Source organism: Coregonus clupeaformis, chromosome 7 (assembly GCF_020615455.1).
Source record: "Coregonus clupeaformis isolate EN_2021a chromosome 7, ASM2061545v1, whole genome shotgun sequence".
NCBI classification, from domain to species: Eukaryota; Metazoa; Chordata; class Actinopteri; order Salmoniformes; family Salmonidae; genus Coregonus; species Coregonus clupeaformis.
This window is the reverse complement of record NC_059198.1, coordinates 50,468,002-50,480,811: the sequence shown is the minus strand read 5'-3', so window position 1 is coordinate 50,480,811 and position 12,810 is coordinate 50,468,002.

The following is a 12,810-nucleotide window of genomic DNA, read 5'->3' as shown; positions in this document are numbered from 1 at the left end:
TCTCAAGGTTGATCAATTGAAACAGGATACACCAGAGCTCAATTTCGAGTCTCATAGCAAAGGGATTAAATACAAATAATAATGTATATCTGTTTTTTATTTTTTATAAATTTGTCAAAAATTTCTGAAAACCTGTTTTTGCTTTGTCATTGTGTGGGATTGTTTGTAGATTGATGAGGGAATAAAGTAATTAAGGGGTCTGAATACTTTCCGAATGCACTGTATGTACAGTACCAGTCAAAAGTTTGGACACACATACTCATTCCAGGGTTTTTCTTTATTTTTACTATTTTCTACATTGTAGAATAATAGTGAAGACATCAAAACTATGAAATAACACATATGGAATCATGTAGTAACCGAAAAAGTGTTCAACAAATCAAAATATATTTTAGATTCTTCAAAGTAACCACCCTTTGCCTTGATGACAGCTTTGCACACTCTTGGCATTCACTCAACCAGCTTCATGAGGTAGTCACCTGGAATGCATTTCAATTAACAGGTGAGCCTTGTTAAAATTAATTTGTGTAACTTCTTTCCTTCTTAATGTGTTTGAGCCAATCAGTTGTGTTGTGACAGGGGGGGTATACAGAAGATAGCCCTATTTGGTAAAATACCAAGTCCATATAATGGCAAGAACAGCTCAAATAAGCAAAGAGAAATGACAGTCCATCATTACTTTAAGACATGAAGGTCAGTCAATCCAGAAAATTTCAAGAACTTTGAAAGTTTCTTCAAGTGCAGTCGCAAAAACCATCAAGCACTATGATGAAACTGGCTCTCATGAGGACCGCCACAGGATAGGAAGACCCAGAGTTACCTCTGCTGCAAAGGTTGAGTTCATTAGAGTTAACTGCACCTCAGATTGCAGCCCAAATAAATGCTTCACAGAGTTCAAGTAACAAACACATCTCAACATCAACTGTTCAGAGGAGACTGTGTGAATCAGGCCTTTATGGTCGAATTGCTGCAAAGAAACCACTACTAAATGACACCAATAAAAAGTAGAGACTTGCTTGGGCCAAGAAACACGAGCAATGGACATTAGACCGGTGGAAATCTGTCCTTTGGTCTGATGAGTCCAAATTTGAGATGTTTGGTTCAAACTGTCTTTGTGAGACGCGGTGTGGGTGAACTGATGATCTCCGCATGTGTAGTTCCCACCGTAAAGCATGGAGGAGGTGGTTTTATGGTGTGGGGGTGCTTTGCTGGTGACACTGTCAGTGATTTATTTAGAATTCAAGGCACACTTAACCAGCATGGCTACCACAGCATTCTGCAGCCATCCCATCTGGTTTGCGCTTAGTGGGATAATCATTAGTTTTTTAACAGGACATTGACCCAAAACACACCTCCAGGCTGTGTAAGGGCTATTTGACCAAGGAGAGTGATGGAGTGCTGCATCAGATCACCCGACCTCAACCCAATTGAGATAGTTTGGGATGAGTTGGACCGCAGAGTGAAGGAAAAGCAGCCAACAAGTGCTCAGCATATGTGGGAACTCCTTCAAGACTGTTGGAAAAGCATTCCAGGTGAAGGTGGTTGAGAGAATGCCAAGAGTGTGCAAAGCTGTCATCAAGGCAAAGGGTGGCTATTTGAAGAATCTCAAATATACAATATATTTTGATTTGTTTAACACTTTTTTGGTTACTACATGATTCCATATGTGTTATTTCATAGTTTTGATGTCTTCACTATATATTCTACATTGTAGAAAATAGTACAAATAAAGAAAAACCCTTGAATGAGTAGGTGTGTCCAAACTTTTGACTGGTTCTGTATATTTATTTATTAATTTATTAAAATATGAATATCATACAGTGGACACCTAAGCCAATAGACCTATGCATGCAATGATACATAAAAAAATATATTGATAAAGTTTTGTATATGCTACACAACTAAACACAAGGAATATTATTTTTGTAATTTGTTATAGGCTATTTTTAAGGACTCATAAATGTGTCTCACATCCCTCGTTTATTGATGGCGCTGGCTGCGCCAGGTTGGATCTGAATGCATATGGCTGTGTGTTAAATTTCTCAAATATCCTGTAAATTAAAATCTTCCATGTCATGTTGTCCGGCGCCAAAATTTTCTAAAGGAAACTCTGAAATGGCATCTTATTTTTATGAAGATTTTAGAATATCCTATTTGTAAGTCGCTCTGGATAAGAGCGTCTGCTAAATGACGTAAATGTAATGTAAATGTAATATTTGCATGAAAATCTGTCGGCAATTGGATGAAAACCTAGCTATAGACATAAAGACTCTGGCAAGTGCGCTAGTCCAGTGTCGCTTTGATTATGCCTGCACATCATGGTTCACCAGCAGCCCCAAACATCTAAAGAATAAACTACCAGCCAAACAAGCTTGTAAGAATTGTTCTTAAACTTCCCCCTCATACTCATCTGAAGGTTGAGCATTTTTTCGTCTCTATCTCTGTAAAGTGTCTGTATCTCTGTAAAGTGTCTGTATCTCTGTAAAGTGTCTGTCTCTCTGTAAAGTGTCTGTCTCTCTGTAAAGTGTCTGTCTCTCTGTAAAGTGTCTGTATCTCTGTAAAGTGTCTGTATCTCTGTAAAGTGTCTGTAAAGTGTCTGTATCTCTGTAAAGTGTCTATGTAATTGTTTATGTATTTATATAACAAATAGGGATCGCAATGGAAATAAGTCCCCGACTTTAATGTGCAATGCCGGTCACTTCGTGTATATACTGTATGTATTTTTTAAACTGACAAATAAAAATAAATCAAATCAAAACTGTGCAGTGGCCAATTGATGAATGGAAAGAGACTGGTTACAAAACACCAAAAAGTTTAATGATATTCGGGGGATTGTCAAGCCAAGCCTTCGATACTGGGTAAAGCCTACAAGGTATTTTATTTTTGTCAAGATCACTGTACCACAAAAGCATGCTGAAGTGGCAAAGTTGATATCCACGTTTATAAACACAAGGGTCGCTACAGTTATTGTTATTTGTGGTCGTAAACATGATTTTCAGTTAATTCTATGAAGGGGGAGGGTGTTCCATTTATTTTACAGTACAAGGAGAGGGTCATGTGAAAATATTTGTAAAGTTTGGGAGGGGGTTGCATTTTTCTATAGAATTATTAACTTCTTCACCTCTCTGGGTGCCTATATGGAAGCGATGGTTCACTCAATCTAAAAGTGTAACCGCCCAGTTAGAACTCTTTCATCAAATAGAGTAGCCACTCACCTGCTGTACGGTCCTGAAACATTGCACCTTGTAACATCCCCACGATCGTTGATTACTCTTGAAATACATAACAGAATCCACTCGTGTCTTTCTTAAAGCATCTCTGTGTGAGCCTCTACTAAAACTTCCCGAAATTGTGATTTTTTGTCGGACGGCCGCCTCCCTGCTCACTCTCCGGCACCAATATCCTCCTCCTCTTCTCACGTGACGCAGTGGGCAACCTGTGATTGGTTGTTCTAGGCGACTGGGTGAAGAATAGGTTTTGGGTCCCCTCCCCCTAACATCAGGTGTCTTATGTTTTGGTGTGTCGTCAATTGGTCTCGTCTGACTGGTGTCTCATTAAGTGTCTAATTAAACTGAACAATATGGATGGAGGGAGATCGAGGCATTGTTGAATATCCCCCAATAAAAACAATATTCTAGACTAGATACCCTACACTGCAATAGCCCAGGGTTTCCCAAACTCGGTCCTGGGGCCACCCTTGGGTGCACATTTTGGTTTTTGCCCTAGCACTACACAGCTCATTAAAATATCAAACTCATCATCAAGCTTTATTTATTTGGAGGGGGGCAGGACTGAGTTTGGGAAACCCTGATACAGCCCTATATGGTGAATGATTCAAAAATCAAAACATTGTTATCTGGTATATAACTATATATTTACAGTTATTGTGCAACATGGTTTGCATTATTCAGTTACATGGTGCAGGGCCACAATAAATAATAGTTGTGTGAGTTGGCTAAAATGTTTTACTTTGTTGCTTTGTTATTGGTGTGGTAAACTATTACCTGGTCTAAATGATGTCTCCTGAGTGGCGCAGTGGTCTAAGGCATTGCATCGCAGTGCTAGCTGTGCCACTAGAGATCCTGGTTCGAATCCAGGCTCTGTCGTAGCCGGCCGTGACTTGGAGACCCATGGGGCGGCGCGCAATTCGTCCAGGGTAGGGGAGGGAATGGCCGGCAGGGATGTAGCTCAGTTGATAGAGCATGGTGTTTGCAACGCCAGGGTTGTGGGTTTGATTCCCACAGGGGGTATGAAAAAAATAATAATAATGTAAGTCGCTCTGGATAAGAGCGTCTGCTAAATGATGTAAAATGTAAATGCTTCAGGCCTAATGTTCATCCCTTTCAGCTTAAAGAAGAAGAAGAATTGAGTAACAAAGTAAAAATGTTTAGCCAACTCACACAACAATTATTTATTGTAGCCCTGCACCATGTAACTGAATATTGCAAATCATGTTCTTGGTCTTGCCGGTATTGGCTGAGAATGCCACCTAGTGAGCAGAATAAACAGTTTAAATATTGGTTGAGTTTTTCCCAATAAACGCCATAGTGGTCCTTTAATCCACCCAGTGGTAGAAGTGTGCTCAACACACTGCACTCATATAAATGGCTGCGTTAGAGAGGATCAACACCGTAATGTATCGTTGGGTAAATTGTGACTGACTGATCTACTAATAATAATAATAATAATGAGTAGTTGTTTATGATGCGAGGTGATTTGTAGATCAGTCAGTCGGCTGTCGCCTGCACCGTCTGCTGCAATGTCAAACAAACCCAAAATGTTACATTTAAATAGGCCTGTGTGACGTGTGCATTGAAGAGTGCATCACCTCAGGCAGTTCGCTCCTTTTTTTAACGGAACAACAAAAAAAACGTAAAGGCGTGTTGGAGCGGATCACTTTCGTCTGGCCTCCTGTAGCTCAGTTGGTAGAGCATGGCGCTTGCAACACCAGGGTTGTGGGTTCGATTCCCACGGGGGGGCCAGTATGAAAAATGTATGCACTCACCTGACTGTAAGTCGCTCTGGATAAGAGCGTCCACTAAAATGTCAAGTCGGTGACCATCATTGATCACCGCCTTTCAGTGTGTCGCATTATGGGGATTTATATAAAAAATTGTCCCACATCATGTCGATTGCATGAACTTTACAACAACTATGTGATTAAAGGTCATGACGTGTCGACTTCACTTTTCTGCAGCTGCAACTTGCAGCCATCTGCTGCATTGTGGGAGGCACTATTTGTCAACCAATCATTGGAGTGTTTTTGTTTGACCGACGCGAACGGGACCAAAGATATGACTGAAACAGAAAGCAACTTTGCCACGATTCATATGTAAACAGTGTATGTGTACAAATGAATGTGATATGTGAGTCTCCCTCTCCCCAATTGATAGGACAATGTACACACATATATTTAAAGCTTGTGAGTGTGTGTGATGTGGGGGTTGGATATGTTTATTTTGACATTACATAGAAAAACTTTTATCAACAATGGCAACACTGCCATGTTGCACTGAGCCTTGCTGTTGGAAAACCATATCAGTATCTGACGTTGCAACCTGGTCTCAGAGCATTTCGTATTATTCTGTACATAAACCAAGACACTCCATTTAGTATGATATGTTATGTTTCATATGTTATATATTAATATGTGGATGTCCATCACCCATTTCGTATGAGATGTTACGAATTACAATTCGTATTATATGTTACGAATTTCCAAAACGTACAATATGTTTATGAATTTTCCAAAACGTAGGATATGTTATGAATTCTAGCTATGGGGCTAATGTTAGCTAGCTCGCTAACGTTAGCTAGGCTAGGGGTTAGGGTTAGGGGTTAGGGTTAAGTTCAGGAGTTAGGTTAAAGGGTTAAGGTTAGGGTTAGGGGAAGGGTTAGCTAAAAGGGTTATGGTTAGGGGTATTTTCCTAACGTCTATTTGTTGACTATTTATGAGATATTATGTTGAAGGGTAGGCCTATTACTGTAGGTACAGTTCTGGCCAGTAATATGATGACTATTTAGAAATATTGATTATAGCGTGAGATATTGAAAATGTATGAAAAATGTATGCACTCACTAACTGTAAGTCGCTCTGGATAAGAGCGTCTGCTAAATGACGTAAATGTAAATGTGAATATTAATGCACTAAATACCTGTTTATGTTCATTTTTGGACTGTTCATGTTGCTCATGTGCGCCGAACTCAGACCCATCAAAGGAGCCCCGAAGCTAACCGAACTGAGACCATCTCCAGAAGTGGTCTGAGTTCGGTTCGCTTGAATTCTGCGGTCCAGTTCCCTTTTTTTAGAGCAATGTGAACACAAAGCTCCCCGGGTTCGCTTGTCATTATTCCGACACCACACACTTGACTACTGCAATACCGTTTCCCCTGCCATAAACGCTCTCACATTGACGCTACAAAAGAGAGAAGATGATGATGTGCAGGTTCGCAGAAAAAATGTGTGCTGTTTTTGGATAGGCCTATTGATTAGCAATTGTCAAGGATGCACAGAAATTCCAAAATACTGTATGTGTGGAGTTTTTAGTTCAGATTATTTGTTTGCAATATGTGATCTATAGGCTAAGAGAGCTTCATAAGCTGTTTATTCAATTGTGGGGTTTGAATAGTGTGAGAAGACACCAATATATTTGGTGAGAATCACAACATTGGGTACAAAATCAATTCCAGCTCCTAAAGGGGCAGTAGCCTACATTGGTTGTACAATTTCCAATTACAGCATTATTTAATCTCCAGTTATTCTTCTGCTATTTATTCTGTTACCAGTAATATTTACATGTAAATGTGGGAACTACTGACGGGGGAACCACTGATACAGTAAACAAAAAAGTGTTAAACAAATCAAAATATATTTTATATTTTAAACTCTTCAATGTGGCCACCCTTTGCCTTGATGACAGCTTTGCACACTCTTGGCATTCTCTCACCCAGCTTCATGAGGAATGCTTTTCCAACAGTCTTGAAGGAGTTCCCACATATGCTGAGCACTTGTTGGCTGCTTTTCCTTCACTCTGCGGTCCAACTCATCCCAAACCATCTCAATTGGGTTGAGGTCGGGTGATTGTGGCGGCCAGGTCATCTGATGCAGCACTCCATCACTCTCCGAGGTCAAATAGCCCATACACAGCCTGGAGGTGTGTTTTGGGTCATCGTCCTGTTAAAAAACAAATGACAGTCCCACTAAGCGCAAACCAGATGGAATGGTGTATCGCTGCAGAATGCTGTGGTAGCCATGCTGGTTAAGTGTGCCTTGAATTCTAAATAAATCACAGACAGTGTCATCAGCAAAGCACCATCACACCTCTTCCTCCATGCTTCACAGTGGGAACCACACATGCGGTGATCATCCGTTCACCTACACTGCGTCTCACAAAGACATGGTGGTTGGAACCAAAAATATCAAATTTGGACTCATCAACAAAGGACATATTTCCACCAGTCTAATGTCCATTGCTCGTGTTTCTTGGCCCAGTCAAGTCTCTTCTTATTATTGGTGTTCTTTAGTAGTGGTTTCTTTGCAGCAATTCAACCATGAAGGCCTGATTCACACAGTCTCCACTGAACAGTTGATGTTGAGATGTGTCTGTTACTTGAACTCTGTGAAGCATTTATTTGGACTGCAATCTGAGGTACAGTTAATTAACAATTTCTCAGGCTGGTAACTCTAATGAACTTATACTCTGCAGCAGAGGTAACTCTGGGTCTTCCTTTCCTGTGGCGGTCCTCATGAGAACCAGTTTCATCATAGCGCTTGATGGTTTTTGCGACTGCACTTGAAGAAACTTTCAAAGTTCTTGAAATTTTCTTGATTGACTGACCTTCATATCTTTAACAAGGAACACCTATTAATTGAAATGCATTCCAGGTGACTACCTCATGAAGCTGGTTGAGAGAATGCCAAGAGTGTGCAACGCTGTCATCAAGGCAAAGGGTGGCTACTTTGAAGAATCTCAAATATAAAATATATTTTGATTTGTTTTTACACTTTTTTGGTTACTACATGATTCCATATGTGTCATTTCATTGTTTTGATGTCTTCACTATAATTCTACAATGTAGAAAATAGTAAAAATAAAGACAAACCCTGGAATGAGTAGGTGTGTCCAAACTTTTGACTGGTACAGTATATTGCTACTGTAGGTAGTGCGGTGGAAATTCAACACCAGGGACACCTGAAGTCAATATTAAATGAATCACTCTTTATTATCAGTTAACTGGAGAGGTTACAACAAACTCTGTACGCTCAGTACAGGTCGATCAGAAGCTCCGCTAGGGCAGTCCCTTCAATTCTCTTATACACTGCTTACACATACAAGTTATATTTGCATGATTTACATTATTAATTATTCATCATTAACGTTGGTTCCTGCACGTGACTGACCAATACCTCACGAGGCTTCTTCTCTCCAAACTGAGACCTTAAAACTGAGATACCCCTTTTGGTTCCCAGAGCAATGTTCTGGGCATAATGCCAAATTGCTTAAACTGATAGTGAGGATTCCTCCCATGCACGATCAATCAGTCACTTGCATGAACCCAATCAAATTGGTTAAGAGAAAAGCGGCATTTTGCTAAACATACGATCTGTGTAAAATCTGATACACACAAACATAAAATGTTCCCTCACAGTAGCATTAGCTAACGTTAGTCGGCTGTACCTGCTCCAAAACTCCGGTATTTTTCATCCTATAGCTTGCTCTCCATCTTCTTTTTAAATAGTGAGCCAACATGTTTTCAGCACTCTTATTTCCCTGACTGATCAAAACTCGTTTTCTCATGCTCACTCGTCTCTCTGCAGCAGACAAAGTGAGCAATATGTTTGAAACATCAAATCGCAATAAAATTGTAGTATCAAATTGCAATACATATAGAACCGTGAGGATCAGGCTCTGTCACAGCCGGCCGCGACCGGGAGACCCATGGGGCGGTGCACAATTGGCCCAGCGTCGTCCAGGATAGGGGAGGGTTTGGCCGGCAGGGATGTTCTTGTCCCATCGCGCATTAGCGACTCCTGTGGCGGGCCGGGCGCAGTGCACGCTGACTCAGTCGCCAGGTGTACGGTGCTTCCTCCGACACATTGGTGCGGCTGGCTTCCGGGTTAAGCGGGCACTGTGTCAAGAAGCAGTGCGGCTCGGTAGGGGTTGTGTTTCGGAGGACGCACGACTCTCGACCTTCGCCTCTCCCGTGTCTGTATGGGAGTTGCAGCGATGGGACAAGACTGTAACTACCAATTGGATACCACAAAAACAAAATTGTGAGGATCGTGAGAATCGCAATACATATCGTACCAGCACCTAAGTATCGTGATAATATCATATCGTGAGGTCCGTGGCAATTCCCAGCCCTAGTGGGAAGGTAGTAACTACCAGTTGTGAAGCCGTAAAATACCAGTTGGATGCATTTACGTGCCTTGAACTAATGGCCAACAAGCTGCGTCAACCATGAACTAAAAGTACAGCTATCACGCTTGTAAACAAACAATAGAGTTCAAAAACCATATTAATAGATGGCTTTTTACAAATAATGTTTTGCTGTTACATTTAACTGCCGAAAATGCTATTATCAAGGTAATTTCCTTAGTAGGTCATGTCAGAGGTCGCCTTCAGCACCTGTAAATAAACACCACCATTTTGCACCTGAACTCTGCCTGACCCCTGACAAGACCGTAGCTGTAGGGTCAACTCTCTTACCAAATACAGCTTTACTTTTAAAGTCCTTATGCCACTGCTGTACAGGTCATTAAGAATATTCATGCCAGCTCATCACCATGACATCATCCTCTATGAGGAAATAGCAAGCATTTTTGAAATAGTCTGGTTGAGGTGTGTTTCTATTTATATTTAAAATATTATATATATATATATATATATATATATATATATATATATATATATATATATATATATATATATATATATATATATGTTATGCTTTGGCCATTTCATGTTTGGAGTACAGGACAACAACATTATTTGCTTAACAGAATATGAACTTTTAAAGGTGAGATTTTTGCTGGACATTTACTTTAAAGTGAAACCCCTTAACATTTTCAAAAAATGTATTCAGGTGAGAAGTTGTGGGTGGGGGGGGGAATTGCTCATAAATATTCATTTTGGGGTGAACGTAGTTGTACCTGATCCCAACACTTTCTCACCACGGTTACATGCACACAATAATATGATTATGGTGGATAGTCAGATGAATACAACAGTTCGTTTAAAACGTTAACGTGCTTTGCAAGAAGAACGATTTCGCTAAGAATCCTGTTTACATGGACACATCAAATCAGGCTACTTGATGTGACTTTTGATAAATGCAGAAAATAGCCAATGAAAACAAACGTTCTACCACAGTGACCATGTTATTTTTTGCGAAGTCTATTTGATTCTGAGTTCGGACATAAAAAACTATTTGATACAAGCACACTTTCAGTTTTTCCGAAATCACTTCACTCCGAAAATGTGGTCGGAGGCGCCACATGGCTGGTGTGTCGCAATGGCAGAGCCTCTGCAGAGGCCAAATTGCGCCTCTCAAATGTTCTAACAATGTGAAGGGCTCCATGTAGCTCTGCATTGACATGATTGGTTGACGGTAGGTGAGGGCGGGAGGGTCCTGTATAAACACAAACTCACTTCCTTGACAACTTCCTTCACAACCAGTGTTGCCAACTTAGCGACTTTGTCGCTACATTTAGCGAGTTTTCAGACCCCTAGCGACAAATCTAGCGACTTTTTCTGGTGTTATTGGAGAATTTTGGAGACTATGATGTGAAAGCACGTATCGTTCTTACTCTTCTCAACGAGCAGCGGGTGCTGCCGTGTGGGCCCCACCCCACCTGCGTGGGCCCCACCCCTGTCCCAAAGCACTCACAGGCGGCCCAGTCCTCGCGCAGCAGTCCCTCCCAACTGCAGTCAGAGCAGGAGATGTTCACCCCTCCACGTCCAGACTGCAAATTAATCACGCATGCGGGAAGCCGCCGCTGGCTGATCCCGCCCTGGCTTACATTCAGGGTGGGATGTAAATGTAGGGTGTTTTTTACTCACTTTTTGTCTCTCCTACAGCGTTATTCCTCTCTCCTACAGCGTTATTCCTCTCTCCTACAGCGTTATTCCTCTCTCCTACAGCGTTATTCCTCTCTCCTACAGCATTATTCCTCTCTCCTACTGCGTTATTCCTCTCTCCTACAGCGTTATTCCTCTATCCTACAGCGTTATTCCTCTCTCCTACAGCGTTATTCCTCTCTCCTACAGCGTTATTCCTCTCTCCTACTGCGTTATTCCTCTCTTCTACAGCGTTATTCCTCTCTCCTACAGCGTTATTCCTCTCTCCTACAGCGTTATTCCTCTCTCCTACAGCGTCCATCACAATTACAGTGCACATGGCCAATTATGCAAATTAGGCGATGACGTCATTTAGCGACTTCTAGCGACTTTTAGGACAGCCGATAGCTGCTCTCCTTACTGAGGAGTTGTCAACACTGTTCACGACAGCTCTGCGCTGGTCTGCGAAGCTCAGAAAGTAGGCTAGGTTTGCTCTGACTTCTGTGGAAGCCGCATCACAGTAAATGCTGTATGGCCCAATGCAGACTTGGATTGACCATGTAGCGCCTTTAAGAAGGAGGCTTGGACTACTGGTGCACATCGGCCGATCAAATACACTCAAACCGGTGCGCCTGGCACCTACTTTACCATACCCTGTTCAAAGGCACTTAAATCTTTTGTCTTGCCCATTCACCCTCTGAATGGCACACATACACAATCCATGTCTCAAGGCTTAAAAATCCTTATTTAACCTGTCTACCCCCCCTTCATCTACACTGATTAAAGTGGATTTAACAAGTGACATCAAATCAAATCAAATTGTATTTGTCACATACACGTGTTTAGCAGATGTTATAGCGGGTGTAGCGAAATGCTTGTGCTTCTAGCTCCGACAGTGCAGTAATATCTAACAAGTAATATCTAACAATTTCATAACATATACCCAATACACACAAAAGTAATAAGGAATGGAATTTAAGAAAATATACATATATGGACAAGCAATGACAGAGCGGCATGGACTAAGATACAGTAGAATATTGTAGAATAGAATGCAGTATATACATATGAGATGAGTAAACATGATTAAAGTGACTAGTGTTCCATGTCTTAAAGTGGCCAGTGATTTCAATAGGAAAGGGATCATAGTTTTCACCTGTCATTGAAATGTGAATGTTTTGTACACTCAGTTTATATTGGCACACTCCATTTACCAAAAGCATTGCCAAATAAACCGTGCTGTCACCTGCTTTTGCGGTAATCCTTGAGGTGGTACCACGCACCAGAACATCTAGAAGAGAGTGTATTTCATACCGAACCCCTCCCTTCAGATGACGTGGAGGCAGGCACTCTATATCACGATTTCAATGGTAGAGTTGAAGCGCTTGGGGCAAAACAGCTAGATTTATTACTGAAAGACCAAAATCACTCTTGCAACGAACTGTCAAAATGAAGACCAGAATTGACGTGTTTCACAATAACTAAGCATAAAACATATGGTTTACGAATTTTTTTTTTATTATCCAAAGTTACTCTTTCATTCTCTTAAAGGGTAGACTACAGAGATCAATAACCCAACCTATCCATCTGTAGATGATTTTCGGTGGATATGATGTAATGACATTGTTTATTTCCATGTCCTTGCTATAACCGAGCCTATTTAAAAGGTGCATTCCCACTTGCAATACAGTTTGTTCGTTTGAATATCCTCATGTCATATAATTATCCATGGGTTTTAGAATAGGCTACA